The sequence below is a fragment of the Acipenser ruthenus genome, chromosome 36 (genome assembly GCF_902713425.1).
Source record: "Acipenser ruthenus chromosome 36, fAciRut3.2 maternal haplotype, whole genome shotgun sequence".
In the NCBI taxonomy this organism is placed as follows: domain Eukaryota; kingdom Metazoa; phylum Chordata; class Actinopteri; order Acipenseriformes; family Acipenseridae; genus Acipenser; species Acipenser ruthenus.
In genome coordinates, this window is record NC_081224.1 from 9,795,438 (window position 1) to 9,812,717 (window position 17,280).

The following is a 17,280-nucleotide window of genomic DNA, read 5'->3' on the forward strand; positions in this document are numbered from 1 at the left end:
AGTAATGAAACCTCGGGTTTATTCTTGAATTGATTTCTTATAGTTATTGTGATTCTTGGTTTGTTAATTACATTTTACAGTAAAATATTCCTAGCTATTTTCATCATGACGCAACGCAAATGAGTCTGCCTTTAATTTAAAAATGCAGACCCTTTGTTTGCTAGGTCTGGTAATCAGCTGCACATTAAACGCAACACTCCTCCTCACAAGACCTCCGGCAGTCACGTGACAGTGCTGGGGACTAGGAGGAGGAGTTTTTTTCGTTTTGTTTTTTAGTCTGTGAATTTGGTACGGGCATTCATTAGTGCTTGGAGGTATCCAGATCTGTGTCATTGCAATCTACTTTTGTATGAGTGTTGGCCTCTGATTAGCTGGGCTAATGAAGGCTATAGAACCATTGGCCCAAATTTGATTAAACGTTACATGGACATTTGTTGCAATAAGTTTATCTTTGCATAGGCATTTATTTTGATATATTCTGCACACTCTGAAAGTGGTCCTGGTGACCTATTCACTGATAACTGTAATGTGTAATTTACATCCTTGATAGGGATACAGGGTCATTATTGTTAACAGTAAACGGGAGTCTCCTGGTCAAAACGGGAGACTTGAATTCCTGAAATTAGGCCTTTTTAGGTCACTATCTGCAGCGCCCAGTCAAAAAAAGAGACACATCTAGGATAATAATATAAAAACATATATAATATCTAGGGCTTCTAGAGTTCGGGTTTTATTTTTGATCACGTGATGCACCTTTAAACATATTTTGAGCCGATTCACTTTCTTAATCAAACACTAATCACCAAAGGAAGTTGATTCTTTTTTTTCCCTCCTCATATCTTGATTGAGTTCACAAACGACGTGCATTGAGCTCCCCTGATTCTATTTGTCATGCTAAAGAATAACTAAGTGGAGATCAATGTAGAGGCCGTTTCTTTGATGAAACATTCATCTGATGCAGAAACCATAAGGCAAAAAATGAAAGAGCCATTTTTAATTATCGCCAGAAAATAATTAACAATCCTGAAATGCCTGCCGATTTCCTCACCGTTTTCTCACGGCTTCTTGACACACAAGGCCTGGTATGTATGCACATAGCTTAATTACATTTTGTATATAATCCAATCAGCCTTTAATTAGGCTGTTTAGAAAATAATGAGTAAAGGTGAGCCCAGCAGACTTCGATAACAGGTATAGTTAGTGGGTTAAACAATACATGTGTGAATATGTTTGACCACCAGTGGGTAGGAATGATGCAGAGAGCTACTAATAGTATTTAGATTAACTACTAGAAATCTAGACTGGTGCAAAATGGTGGAGGGACTTTATTAAACCTTAACATCAGCAATAAACACATTTATGGATCAGAAAAATAATAATAATTGCATTCACGTTTCAACACCTGGTTTTAGATATGGCTAATTGGATTTGCATAAAATATGACTGAAGGGACAAGAGTAAAATATCATCAAATTAAATGAGCATATATGAATATTTCATTCATGGTAAGAAAACAATACAGTCTCCTCTATTGTGTGAATCAGATGACTAATTGTGGCAAATATAACACTCTGCCTAGGGTGTTCTGACATTTGGCTTTGACTTTGAATTCCACATTTTGCTAATAGTATACAGAAGAGAAAAAAAAAACATCTTATTTAAAATGCAGATTGAACTGGACTTTGTGATGATGTTTGGAGACCAGTGTTGAGAATACAGATGGAGTTTCTCAAATTCCAGGTGAGAACCATTAATGTGCATGTAAATCTGCAGAGCACCTGTCCTGTTAAAGGTGGTTGTGCAATGTGCTTGTGATATTCTTCTGACTCGTTTTATTCTGTCATGGCTACGTGTGTTTAGGTTCTTACTGGGTGGTCCTTCCAGGAATTTTATAATAATCCAGAAATCTGCATTTGTCAGTGTTTACTCATTCTAACATCGGTACACTAAACAGAAACCCAGCACAGCACTCTCAGAGCGTGGGCAGCATGGCATCAGGATAGCTTGTGTATATGCATATTCTTTATGTATGCCGGAGAATGTATGAATTGCACTTAAATGTGCCCCATAAGGAGGTTGCAGGGGCGTGGGGTGATAAGTCATGAATGTGTACCTTTAGGATGGGACAGTGACATGTCATCTGTTCTGCTTTTGTTGCATCTCCTTCCTTCAACAGCCAAAGGAAGAAAAAAGGCTGCAGGAATTTGTCCTGTCCAAGCTGCTGAACATCCTGTGAATTTTAAAAAGGTACAAAGTCTTATAACACTACAGAGCTTTGGCAAGGCTGATCATTTTTGCTCATTTTATGCATTGTTTAGTAGTGCTGTACTATAAATAAGGCTGCCTGCTTTTGATTAGTAAAATCTTATTTGATGGAGCCAATACCAGACTGTTATTTTACATTTATCCTGGCAGATGAACAGAATGTGCAACACATAAGATGAAAACACTGAGCTTGCAGCCTCAGTGATAATATGTGGACTGTAAGTTAATTATGTGTATGATAAAAATGTTTTTATTTATTTTGTAGGCAGGAACTAGTTTGGAAGAGCACTTTCAAAACATTGACAGAAGTTCCCGACCTTACCTGCTGTCTGTTGGTGCAAAGAAAAACTGTATCCACCATTATTTCATTATTGTGAGCAAACGGGCAACGTGTGAGGCTGAAAGCTCCCTGGGATCATTTGATTGTACACTTCTCTGTCAAGCCTGCACACATTCATTCAGACTGCAGTCTACAACATTGATGTAGGCAACCTTAAAGGAAACCCTTGAGTGAGAGAACTAAGAGCTAGACTATTCAACTGTTAACATTTGAAAAGCACACATGAAGAAACGTTTGTAAATAGTTTGAATAAAAACTTTAATGACGTTCATTGTTCAGTAAGTGACTTTGAAAAAGAGCCCACTACAATCTTGACAATTGAATGTTCTGTTTCTAATCGCAAGACTGTGGATATGTGTGCTTCTGGTGATGCAAGCATCAGGTGCAGCTACAGACCACAGGTATTGATGAAATACAAACTAAAATTCAAGCTTGCTTTGACCAAATTGAAAACCCTTTCACTTTTTTAAATTCTGAAACTAAATGGACTAATTGTTTCACTCAAAAGTGGGAAAAAATACTTGAAGTAAGGTTTGACGTACGACGCAACAAAACCACTGGAAACTATGACCAGATTCTAGTTACAGACAAATATGTCTACCTTCCAATTCTCAAAACAATACAATCTGTTTTAAAAAGAAATGCAGATATTTCTAAAGAGTTTCAGTCAAGTTACAAACGTAGAGAAGGTGTTTATTATGATTTGAATGATGGATCTTACTGGAGGAGGCATGCTCTTTTTTTTTTCCTGGGAAAAATATGCATTACAAATTCAACTTTATTATGATTCTTTTGAAAATGCAAACCCACTAGGATCTAAACGAGAGATACACAGATTGGGCTGCATATATTTTATTTTGAGAAATTTGCCTCATTGAATTCAGTTCTAATGAGTATTCATTTGGTTGTGCTTTTTCACACACAGGATGTTAAAACATACAGGCTTAATTCTATATTGGAGACAGTCATTAATGACTTAACAAATGCTAGACCACTGTAAACAGGTGTTGGAAAATCCAACATTGACATCTGCATTTGGTGTTAAACAAACTTGCTTGTTAAACTCTTGCAGTATTTCCATACAAGCGAAAATTTTGCAACAGATATAATGTGTAATATTCCTGAAGGGGTCGCACAATACGAGCTAAAACTGGTATTCAAGTATCTACTGGAAAACATTGTTTCTCCTCAAAAACTGCATGACAGAATTCAGAGTTACAATTCTGGGTACTTGGAAAGAAAAAACCGTCCATCAGGAGCTAAATTAGATGACAGCTGTAATGATTTAGGCATAGATGCTATTCAGTCTTGGTGTTTACTGTCTACAGCTGTTGACACAGATTGTAAATATTGTGTTCTCTCCGATCTTAACAGAAGGTATTACAGTTTCTTGGAAGCGTCTGATTACAGAACATCATAAATTGTTTACAGTGCTGTTTCCTGAGATAAATGTGTTGCTTAATTTGAGCCGGATCCTGCCGGAACAGGATCCGGCACCTCTCAAATTTGATTTTTTTTCGTTCCGGCACCTAATTTGCCCGGATCCGGTACCTCTCGCGACATGATTTATTATTTTTCCCACTGTTTGCATTGTAAAAAATATAATAAAAGCGATCAGAGTTAAAGTTGCTTCTGCCTCCTCGTTATTTCTCCTGCCCCCCGTAAAAGCGCATCCTATCCTGCCACACCGATTCCAGACCTGCTCTCTTATTTGTTTTAGTGACTCGATTCATTTGATTCAGTTCAGTTTGGTGAATAGATCCATTTCGTTCATTTGATTCACTGATTCAATTACACAAAACCAATCAATGTAGACCGCATTAAGATTGTTTACGTAGGTTTATTTGAACCTGAAAGAACGAGTCGTTCACGAACTGCACATCACAAGAGCGAGGGAGAATCTATATTTGGTTGACTGGGTTCATAAACATTAAATTAAATCTAGTTTGACAAAAAAATAATAATATATATTTAGAATACTGGAGATAACAGCAGTGTGGAGTAGTGGTTAGGGCTCTGGACTCTTGACTGGAGGGTCGTGGGTTCAATCCCAGGTGGGGGGACACTGCTGCTGTACCCTTGAGCAAGGTACTTTACCTAGATTGCTCCAGTAAAAACCCAACTGTATAAATGGGGAATTGTATGTAAAAATATAATGTGATATCTTGTAACAATTGTAAGTCGCCCTGGATAAGGCCGTCAGCTAAGAAATAACTAAGAATAATAATAACATAACAGTTTGAACCATTAGCATTGTTTAGCCATCAGTATCAATCTACCCTAATTTAATTTAATCTTTTTAAAAAAATAGTCAATTGCATTTCTTATGTGTTTTTTTTTTTCTATACATTTGGAGTCACCCATTGTTTTTTACAACAACAAAAAAGAGAGGCTCGAACGAGTGGTATTTATTTATGGGCTGTTTGCCCAATTCCTCTTCTATCCAGTAAACCTTTAGGGATTATTAGTCATGTGATCAATCACACGCTGAAGCACACCCATAACCGCAACATGTACACAAAGTTTAAACGTGTATATATTTAGTATTTTTTAGTGTTTAACACAGTAAAATAACATTTAGAAAATGTATATTCAAATTTGGGTGTAAAATAATAGACGTTTAAGAACGTCATCCATTAGAATGTGCAATATCCTCCTAAAAGGTCGTTGTATCGTAGCTGATACTACGTGTCACCTTGTGGACTAAGGTGAATCGCTGTCATTATTAAATTATAAAATATTTAACCGTAGTTGTAAATCGTCATGTATAAAATACGTTCATTCCTCAAGGTCAAATATGTAATCACAAATTATATAATTAAGCCTTGGGTACAATAACGTTACAATACCAGTAGATGTGTGTATTTATTTATTTTGGAAATGAGGTGTATATCTCAATTATTATTATTATTATTATTATTATTATTATTATTATTATTATTATTATTATTATTTAGTAATTTGGCTGACGTTACTCAAGATGTCTTAGAAGTATTAATCATAATTTGTGCAAAAAAGTTAACTATAGATATGATTGATTTTGTATGTGTATAAAAAATAACACACATAGGCTACAACTAGTAGCCTATGTGGCAGACTTACACAAGGTTACGTACATAGTAAACTAAGAAGAACTAAGAAAAATAATAATTCTGGTGCAAAAACTTGTAATCTGAGTTTCTGACAGCGTGAAGCAGCTCTCTAGAAAGTACACACCGTCTGGATCATTGATACATAGCTATGGTCTGGAGGATGTAACTGATGCCATTTTGGCTCACACAGAGTTCTTATCCTGCACTAAGTAAGCGGGGATTTGGATCCAACATGGCACAGACGGTCTTCAGTTTCATAACACTCAAACAGCTGAGACAACCCGGTTTCCTTGTTACAACGAACAAATCAGCCAGACTCGAGAGGTAAGGAATCACTTCATGACTTTTGATAGGCTGGTAACTCGACTCCTGTGCGCCACGCAGCTTGTTCATAGGGTGAATCAAAAGAACCGATTAAATCATGGGGACTCTGATCCGATTCCCATCGTTCACCTTAGTGAGTCATTCAAAAAGAACGATTCGTTCGCGAACTGCACATCACCAGGGAGGACAGTGCATCCACTGACTAAGTGCCCGGAGCAGGTGCAGTTTGGACGGAGGCTCAGTTCAAGAAAAAGCAAACGTATAACCCCTGGCTTGTCATGCAAAATTCAAAGCTAGGCTGTACAACATGCAAAAAGGTAGGGAGCTTGGGTCCGGAAAAGACTGGAGGGATGAAACTAGCAAAAGAGTGGGTGGAATGTCCTCTGCCTCTGACGTAAAACAACAAGAAAGAGCCCTCAGAAAAAAAAGGTTTTTGAACATGCCCGAACCAAGGCCTATTTAGCGGCAGCAAGCATTGTAGCCAAGGCTAAAGATGACACCTTAACACAGGTTATAGTTACATTGTCTGGCTACATTGTGTTCCGGTACCTCAGAGCCCCCCGGAACACCCCCCCTCTCGCCCTCACTATGTGTTCCAGGACCTCCCGATTTACAAATTAAGCACTGGATAAGGGTGGTTAGGGTGACCAATTAAGCTTCTAATAAGCACTTAATTGATCCAATTAAGTAATTTAGGGTACAGTTGGAACAGAAGCCAGGAGGAACAGCGGCCCTCCAGGACCATGGTTGCCCACCACTGCTTTAGAGTAACACTAGAGGAGTTGATTAGTAACAGTTCATGTTATTTTTTAACACTATTATTATTATTTATTTCTTAGCAGACGCCCTTATCCAGGGCGACTTACAATTGTTACAAGATATCACATTATTTTTTACATACAATTACCCATTTATACAGTTGGGTTTTTACTGGAGCAATCTAGGTAAAGTACCTTGCTCAAGGGTACAGCAGCAGTGTCTCCCACTGGGGATTGAACCCACGACCCTCCGGTCAAGAGTCCAGAGCCCTAACCACTACGACACTATTGACCAGTGTACAATTTTAACAACACTGATCAATGTTGGCCAGTATTAATTTCTAACACCAATTCGTGTTTGAACAACACTACCATGGTGTAAAATACCGCTGTGCAGATTGGGACCATATCTTCACTGCCTCAGTGTTATTTTTAACTCTCTGCGAGTTGATTTATCACTGGCGGATTTGCTGTGTAGAAACAAGCTCCTGGACTTGTATTTTTTCCCTTGTTTTAATAACCTCTGTTAATTCTTTATATGAAAATATTATATTATAATGAGTATTTTCTTCATCTTGGTTTGCTGTTTCACTAGAATGGATTTTATGGAACTCCTGTTTGTGCCAAAAATTCTAAAACAGAATTTGTATCTTTTCAAATATTTTTCCTAATAAATGTGCTTTCTTTGTATCTTCATATACCTCTCCATTTTTTGAGGCATGATATCTTCCTCCCTTTACCTCCAGTATTCTTAAGTTGATCCAAAATCTCTAATATTTGTTTTCCCTGTTATTTTTTAACAGTATTATTGCCATGTTCCATTCACATTTAAATCAATTCTGCTGATGCAAAAGTTAAATTCAACTGACTCATTTCCCGTTTTTTATTTTTATATTTATTTTTAAGTTATTTTTTGCAATAAAACACTATGTTTTACTTTTTAAATATAAACAAACTATACATCATTTAAAAGCCCTGGTTCTTAGCTTTCTAATGTTTAGTTTTATTCTATTCTTTGGTTTACCTTCCTTTTTTTTGAATGATTTGTGCGAGGAGTGAAAATGACTGTACAAACTTCTTTGGGGTAACTGGACAGAAATAGTTCCGCATATGTACCGAGGCTAATAAAATTATTATTATCCTTGATATGTACTAACGTTACTATACAGCATATCTGTGATTTTCATCTCATCACTGATCATGTGAGGGTGTGAACATTAAATCTCGCGATAAGAATTAAAAACTATGAAATCCTCACAGCTGAAGGGCATTAGATTGCAGAGACTGTAGAAATGGTTAGTCCCTTTTTATTATTTAATATAAGAAGATAAGAACATAAGAAAGTTTACAAACGAGAGGAGGCCCCATTCAGCCCATCTCGCTCGTTTGGTTGTTAGTAGCTTATTAATCCCAGAATCTCATCAAGCAGCTTCTTGAAGGATCCCAGGGTGTCAGCTTCAGCAACATTACTGGGGAGTTGGTTCCAGACCCTCACAATATACAAAGGTTCATATCTTCAGTTACCTCTTCTGTTAACCTACTACCCCATAAAGTATTATGATTATTAAAGTAAGATACCTATATTGCTTTAGTCTTATGTATTTTAATACCAATATGATTACCTAAATTCACCATTAGTTAGCAATTTTGAGGACAATATATAAATTAAGGATGCTGAAACGCGTGGAGAACTGTCTGAATCGGATTTCTGCCCTGGCACAGTAATTATGGCAAGGTGCAGAAAGGCGGGCCAGCTGAGAGAATTGGACTACTGAGTTTCATTTTTAAATAAACCCTATCCCTTATCTTCATATAGCCGCAATAATACTGCACCGTGTTTGTTTTTGTTGTTTAGTTTCTGTTTCACTGTACAAGTGCTGTGAAAACGACAGCGATAGTATAACGTGAGACAGAAAAAGAAACGAAAGATGCATGTCTGGCTTTCGCTCAAAATGAATAAACACGAAGGGCCTACCCTACAGCTATATTATATGCGAAGTATGTTGGCTGTATTTATCCTGTCGTATCCTCTTAATAAGATGCATTACTCTATGATAAAATAAACTCCATAGAGCGTGATGACTGAGAAGCCATCGGCAGCGTCTAAGAGCAAAAAATGATTCCATTGATTTAAAAAAAAAAAAAAAAAAAAAGCGCGTTATTTTAAATATTTTGGTCCATAACGTTAATTTATCCGGCTAACATAGTTTCTGTGCAAAGTCCAAAGAATCGCTGTGATGACGTCATTTGTCTTCTATAAAACAAGTGGTCTTCCTTTTCATGACAGATTGAAGCGAGTCTGCAGAAGGTGAGCGTGTACGTGATTATTATTATTATTATTATTATTATTATTATTATTATTATTATTATTATTATTATTATTGTTATTATTATTATTATTATTTAAATACTCTGTTTGCAAAACTACAGGGTGTTTCTTAAAGGTTTACCTAATAATAAATTAGAAAAATGAAGTTAGAAACTTTACAGATCACACCCAACTGATGCGATTGACATTATTACAGCCCCCGCATGTACTGTTAGATTCCCCTGCGTTCATACACATCTTAAAAAAGGTGTAATTTAATATAATCATTTCATTATTCTAATTTATTATTAGGTAAACATATTTAAATCAAACACCCTGCAGTTGTTGCACCATTTTTTTGTGTTTTTATTATTTTATTTTTTTATAACGCGATGTAGTTAACTCAACGCGTTCTGTGCCTGCTTCCCAGCCAGCAAGTCCGAGTGGGCCCCATGTGGGCTACCGCTTGGGCCCCAACTGGGCTGCCCACATGGGCACCAGTTAAATTATGGCCACTGGCCCCGTGTGGGCTGTTTACGACTGGGCTACATATGTATGTGTTCCAACTGGGCTACATATGTATGTGGTTTTTTGAGCCAGCATTGAAACACTGAAATACCGACAAGAATATATTCTATATTATATTATAATGAGTATTTTCTTCATCTTGGTTTGCTATTTCACTGGAATGGATTTTATGGAACTCCTGTTTGTGCAAAAAATTCTAAAACAGAATTTGTATCTTTTCAAATATTTTTCCTAATAAATGTGCTTTCTTTGTATCTTCATATACCTCTCCATTTTTTGAGGCATGATATAACTCTCTTCTTCCTCCCTTTACCTCCAGTATTCTTAAGTTGATCCAAAATCTCTAATATTTGTTTTCCCTGTTATTTTTTAACAGTATTCTTGCCAGTACTGTATTTTTCTACTTCTTTCTTATGTCATTATCATCCAATATGTTCCATTCACATTTAAATCAATTCTGCTGATGCAAAAGTTAAATTCAACTGACTCATTTCCTGTTTTTTATTTTTATTTTTATTAAGTTATTTTTTGCAATAAAACGTTTTACTTTTTAAATATAAACAAACTATACATCATTTAAAAGCCCTGGTTCTTAGCTTTCTAATGTTTTGTTTTATTCTATTCTTTGGTTTACCTTCCTTTTTTTTTGTATGATTTGTGCGAGGAGTGAAAATGACTGTACAAACTTCTTTGGGGTAACTGGACAGAAATAGTTCCGCATATGTACCGAGGATAATAAAATTATTATTATCCTTGATATGTACTAACGTTACTGTACCGCATATCTGTGATTTTCATCTCATCACTGATCATGTGAGGGTGTGAACATTAAGTCTCGCGATAAGAATTAAAAACTATGAAATCCTCACAGCTGAAGGGCATTAGATTGCAGAGACGGTAGAAATGGTTAGTCCCTTTTTATTATTTAATATAAGAACATAAGAACATAAGAAAGTTTACAAACGAGAGGAGGCCCCATTCAGCCCATCTCGCTCGTTTGGTTGTTAGTAGCTTATTGATCCCAGAATCTCATCAAGCAGCTTCTTGAAGGATCCCAGGGTGTCAGCTTCAGCAACATTACTGGGGAGTTGGTTCCAGACCCTCACAATATACAAAGGTTCATATCTTCAGTTACCTCTTCTGTTATCCTCCCATTACCATCTGTAAACCTACTACCCCATAAAGTATTATGATTATTAAAGTAAGGTACCTATATTGCTTTAGTCTTATGTATTTTAATACCAATATGATTACCTAAATCCACCTTTAGTTAGCAATTTTGAGGGCAATATATAAATTAAGGATGCTGAAACGCGTGGAGAACTGTCTGAATCGGATTTCTGCCCTGGCACAGTAATTATGGCAAAGTTCAGAAAGGCGGGCCAGCTGAGAGAATTCGACTACTGAGTTTCATTTTTAAATAAACCCTATCCCTTATCTTCATTTAGCCGCAATAATACTGCATCGTGTTTGTTTTTGTTGTTTAGTTTCTGTTTCACTGTACAAGTGCTGTGAAAACGACAGCGATAGTATAACGTGAGACAGAAAAAGAAACGAAAGATGCATGTCTGGCTTTCGCTCAAAATGAATAAACACGAAGGGCCTACCCTACAGCTATATTATATGCGAAGCATGTTGGCTGTATTTATCCTGTCGTATCCTCTTAATAAGATGCATTACTCGATGATAAAATAAACTCCATAGAGCGTGATGACTGAGAAGCCATCGGCAGCGTCTAAGAGCAAAAAATGATTCCATTGATTTAAAAAAAAAAGAAAAAAAAGCGCGTTATTTTAAATATTTTGGTCCATAACGTTAATTTATCCGGCTAACATAGTTTCTGTGCAAAGTCCAAAGAATCGCGGTGATGACGTCACTTGTCTTCTATAAAACAAGTGGTCTTCCTTTTCATGACAGATTGAAGCGAGTCTGCAGAAGGTGAGCGTGTACGTGATTATTATTATTATTATTATTATTATTATTATTATTATTGTTATTATTATTATTATTATTTAAATACTCTGTTTGCAAAACTACAGGGTGTTTCTGAAAGGTTTACCTAATAATAAATCAGAAAAATGAAATTAGAAACTTTACAGATCACACCCAACTGATGCGATTGACATTATAACAGCCCCCGCAGGTACTGTGGTTTTTTGAGCCGGCATTGAAACACTGAAATACCGAATTCATATTCTATATATTCTTGTCTCATAATACATTGTGTTATATATTTAGTTTAACATTAAAATGTTTGCGAAAGAACGATATATTTAAGTTACTCTGAGACAAATATTACTATGAATGGCAGGACCACCGAGAGGGCGGGGAGGACGGGGAAATTTCCCCGGGGCCCAACGCCTCAAAGGGGGGCCCTGATGAAGGGGGGACGTTTTTTTTTTTTTTTGTTTTTTTTTAATATATATAAAATAATTTAAAACAACTAGCCCTGCACAAGACCCTTGCGTTTCCAGCACCACATTTAAAGAAAACCTCCCGTCCTGCACACCGAGCCGATGTGCTTCTGTGGTGTAATGATTGTGTATCCAGGCGCTGTCAAAAACTTCACACAATGATTTGAACTTTCGCATTTCTATTGCTATGCTTAAAAAAAGGCATCGCAATTTTATGTATTTTTTTAAAGACTTTTAAAAACTTTAAAAGAACCCTAAAGTTGCACAATATATACCACAGTATGAATTATTAAGATCTATAATTTGCTCAAAACAACGTGGTGCAGCAGTTTGTTAGAAAAATTGTATTGTGTAAAATAAATAAAGTACTTTCTTCAGCTGGTGGTAAACACAATTAGAGAATGATCCGTTATATCGCTTAAAATACAAATATATTTACTAATACAGGCTATTAGTTAAGAGCAGAGATGGGTGGTTTGTTTTTGGCGCGGGATAAATAAAATAGTGTATGGGGAAAAAGATTTATGATCAAGCAAATTTCCATTAGTAGTTTAAATTTCACTTAAACCTCATAATGGTCTTATAAAAACATTTTACATACTTACACATGGCTAAATAGTCTGTTCTGTCAAAGCATCCAACATACACATAACAATGTGACCCATATTTTAACCATATCTGTTGTATTATATATTACCATACCATTTGACTTCAACCTTATGAAAACATACAGTATATATATATATATATATACACGAAAGTACAAGACAGTAAAGAGAAGACACGCACAATTTTGAAAATAAACCCTGTTTATTATAGAACCTTACATAACATTGACAGAATATTAATGAGGTTAATACATTGGGTGCCGCCCTTTCAGTCCAGCAGACATCATAAGAATTGTGCATTTGATGATAAAGCTGTTATTATTATTTGTTTATTTAGCAGACGCCTTTATCCAAGGCGTTGCTCTGTGGTTTGTGCTGTTATTTCAGGAATAAACACGAGTCATGTAAATGATATTACAAATGCATCATGTATTACATATAACGTTATTGTTTACAGATATGTGTTTATATATTTATTTTATATACAGTACACACACAAGGTTGGTATTGACAGTGAGAAACACAGGGGATACCAAATTAGACAGCTGACAATATCGTAGCCAACGGCTGTATTAATATCCCTGTAATACGGGCACAGCATCATTTCTTAACACTTTAGTTTAGTATAAATACAATATAATTGAAACCGTTGATTTCAAAGTCTATTTTATCCTGAAAAAAAACTTGTATTCTTAGTCCTGGCCTTTTGGGTTATAAAATGAATAAATTCACCCGCAGTTTAAACTATGTGTGCAATTCCATAATCTAATTTATTTTTAATTTTTTTGAGGTTTATATAGCTTGTGTTGTGAATGACTTGATACGCGTATTTCTTAGGTGGCTGAAACTGAAGGCTTGGCCATCATTGTAAACACACACCGGGCATGATGCAAATATGTTTGCAAGGTGGCTAAAACTGTTTGTGAGGTAGCTAAAACTAAGGAAAGTATTTTTCCATTATTGTAAACCCACAGGGCACGATGTAAATGTCTTTGTGAGGTGGCTAAACTTATTGAAAAGGTGGTTTGATCTAATTTCTCTATGCATAGTGAGATTACTGAGGTGGTGTGCGTGTAGAATAAACAAATCAACTGAAGTGGAAACATACGAGCAGAACCGAAATAAACTGCTGATGCACAAGTTATTTCGATGCACAGTACAAAAACAAGACCTTGATAAGAATTATGGTTAGTTAGCAGTATCTCAGTGTTTTTGAAAGTAGACTGGGTGCGTATATTGATGGCTGACCTCTCACACACAGTAAGGCTATGTACACACACACTGCGGTTGTCTTGACAACAGTATTTACAAACGGCACTCGCTGTGGTTGTTCGTCGCACACACACACACACACACACACACACACACACCTTTCATTACTGAAGTGAGTGACTCCCTGTTTAAACAAGCCACTGAACTCGGTCCATCATGACATGTCGAGTGTGAGGTTGCGTGTGACAGCGTGGAGGCTGTGTTTTTGTTTATGCTTTTGGAAGAGTTCTGTATGTAATCGATCGAGAGGTCGTCATGCACAGCTATGCTCTTTTCTGCAAAACCAGCGCAGCGTTTTGCTATTTCTGCACTGACAGTGGCCACGATCTGCAGTACCATGACGGTAGATCGAAACATTTCAGCGATCTTCCGACAACAGCGCCGGAACCTGTGTAGAATCACAGTACAAGTAGTAATACGATTAAGAGCAAGATAAAATACAATGACTTTGGTTCTAGCATAGTAAGGAGCTCGCATTAATTGCTGCTGACGATAGAGATGTACCAAAAAAAATTCAATTTAGACTGTCAGCTTTTGTTTTTTACTGGGGGGTCCAAGTTTTTCTCCCTTTTTGTTCATGGCGGCTTGTCTTGCTCTAACGGTCGTACAGATTTTTAGGTCTAACACACTTTTCAATGAGTGACGTGTTACGCTGTGCGGAAAGGACCAGTATACGTCAGACCTCGCGTGAACTCTGCATACCGGGATCCATTGCGTAGAGTGTGGCGGAAGTAAAGGCTTAGTGGGAATGACTTGAGTGGTTTCCAATTGACTGGATTAAAAATGTACGCAGTAAGGAGTCGTGCATGCGTCTTTGTAATTTACTCAGACATTTCCTGGAGTGCCAAAACACACACGAGACGTTCAATATCGATGGAAAACTAGTTGGGGTCGCACTGTGGCGTTTGGGGATACGAATGGTCCCATATTGTTTTATTTAAGTTGCAAAACCAAAAATGCAATTTTTTTTCTTACAACAAACTATTATACAACTGAACTTTGATTAAATAAATAAAAAGTATATTATATGTATGCACTATGTACCATTGTTATCAATCATTAGTTGTACAGAAATCCACTGAGCACCAACTGCGGTCGTGTTAGTGCGGTTGTAATACACACACACAGTTAGTGCGCATTAACTGACCAAACTGAATTAATAACCGGGTGTGACTGAAAGCCTTGGTTCAGCATGCTGCTGGTGCAGTAGGATGTGAGTGAAAGCCTTGGTTCAGCATGCTGCTGGTGCAGTAGGATGTGAGTGAAAGCCTTGGTTCAGCATGCTGCTGGTGCAGTAGGATGTGACTGAAAGCCTTGGTTCAGCATGCTGCTGGTGCAGTAGGATGTGACTGAAAGCCTTGGTTCAGCATGCTGCTGGTGCAGTAGGATGTGAGTGAAAGCCTTGGTTTAGCATGCTGCTGGTGCAGTAGGATGTGAGTGAAAGCCTTGGTTCAGCGTGCTGCTGGTGCAGTAGGATGTGAGTGAAAGCCTTGGTTCAGCGTGCTGCTGGTGCAGTAGGATGTGAGTAAAAGCCTTGGTTCAGCATGCTGCTGGTGCAGTAGGATGTGACTGAAAGCCTTGGTTCAGCATGCTGCTGGTGCAGTAGGATGTGAGTGAAAGCCTTGGTTCAGCATGCTGCTGGTGCAGTAGGATGTGAATGAAAGCCTTGGTTCAGCGTGCTGCTGGTGCAGCAGGATGTGAGTGAAAGCCTTGGTTCAGCGTGCTGCTGGTGCAGCAGGATGTGAGTGAAAGCCTTGGTTCAGCATGCTGCTGGTGCAGTAGGATGTGAGTGAAAGCCTTGGTTCAGCATTCTGCTGGTGCAGTAGGATGTGAGTGAAAGCCTTGGTTCAGCATGCTGCTGGTGCAGTAGGATGTGAGTGAAAGCCTTGGTTCAGCATGCTGCTGGTGCAGTAGGATGTGAGTGAAAGCCTTGGTTCAGCATGCTGCTGGTGCAGTAGGATGTGAGTGAAAGCCTTGGTTCAGCATGCTGCTGGTGCAGTAGGATGTGAGTGAAAGCCTTGGTTCAGCATGCTGCTGGTGCAGTAGGATGTGAGTGAAAGCCTTGGTTTAGCATGCTGCTGGTGCAGTAGGATGTGAGTGAAAGCCTTGGTTCAGCGTGCTGCTGGTGCAGTAGGATGTGAGTGAAAGCCTTGGTTCAGCATGCTGCTGGTGCAGTAGGATGTGAGTGAAAGCCTTGGTTCAGCATGCTGCTGGTGCAGTAGGATGTGACTGAAAGCCTTGGTTCAGCATGCTGCTGGTGCAGTAGGATGTGAGTGAAAGCCTTGGTTCAGCATGCTGCTGGTGCAGTAGGATGTGAGTGAAAGCCTTGGTTCAGCATGCTGCTGGTGCAGTAGGATGTGACTGAAAGCCTTGGTTCAGCATGCTGCTGGTGCAGTAGGATGTGACTGAAAGCCTTGGTTCAGCATGCTGCTGGTGCAGTAGGATGTGAGTGAAAGCCTTGGTTCAGCATGCTGCTGGTGCAGTAGGATGTGAATGAAAGCCTTGGTTCAGCGTGCTGCTGGTGCAGCAGGATGTGAGTGAAAGCCTTGGTTCAGCGTGCTGCTGGTGCAGCAGGATGTGAGTGAAAGCCTTGGTTCAGCATGCTGCTGGTGCAGTAGGATGTGAGTGAAAGCCTTGGTTCAGCATTCTGCTGGTGCAGTAGGATGTGAGTGAAAGCCTTGGTTCAGCATGCTGCTGGTGCAGTAGGATGTGAGTGAAAGCCTTGGTTCAGCATGCTGCTGGTGCAGTAGGATGTGAGTGAAAGCCTTGGTTCAGCATGCTGCTGGTGCAGTAGGATGTGAGTGAAAGCCTTGGTTCAGCATGCTGCTGGTGCAGTAGGATGTGAGTGAAAGCCTTGGTTCAGCATGCTGCTGGTGCAGTAGGATGTGAGTGAAAGCCTTGGTTTAGCATGCTGCTGGTGCAGTAGGATGTGAGTGAAAGCCTTGGTTCAGCGTGCTGCTGGTGCAGTAGGATGTGAGTGAAAGCCTTGGTTCAGCATGCTGCTGGTGCAGTAGGATGTGAGTGAAAGCCTTGGTTCAGCATGCTGCTGGTGCAGTAGGATGTGACTGAAAGCCTTGGTTCAGCATGCTGCTGGTGCAGTAGGATGTGAGTGAAAGCCTTGGTTCAGCATTCTGCTGGTGCAGCAGGATGTGAGTGAAAGCCTTGGTTCAGCATGCTGCTGGTGCAGTAGGATGTGACTGAAAGCCTTGGTTCAGCATGCTGCTGGTGCAGTAGGATGTGACTGAAAGCCTTGGTTCAGCATGCTGCTGGTGCAGTAGGATGTGAGTGAAAGCCTTGGTTCAGCATGCTGCTGGTGCAGTAGGATGTGAGTGAAAGCCTTGGTTCAGCATGCTGCTGGTGCAGTAGGATGT

The 17,280-nt window shown here is 38.5% G+C and overlaps 1 long non-coding RNA gene across 1 annotated transcript; it reads left to right on the top strand.

Annotated features, from left to right (window-relative positions):
* Nucleotides 1-548: 548 nt before the first annotated feature.
* LOC131706720 (uncharacterized) lies at nt 549-4,234 on the top strand. Its single transcript, XR_009310759.1, has 4 exons — nt 549-1,082; nt 1,670-1,740; nt 2,177-2,247; nt 2,531-4,234. It is a non-coding gene; the product is annotated as an uncharacterized LOC131706720 (long non-coding RNA).
* The last annotated feature ends 13,046 nt before the right edge of the window (nt 4,235-17,280 follow it).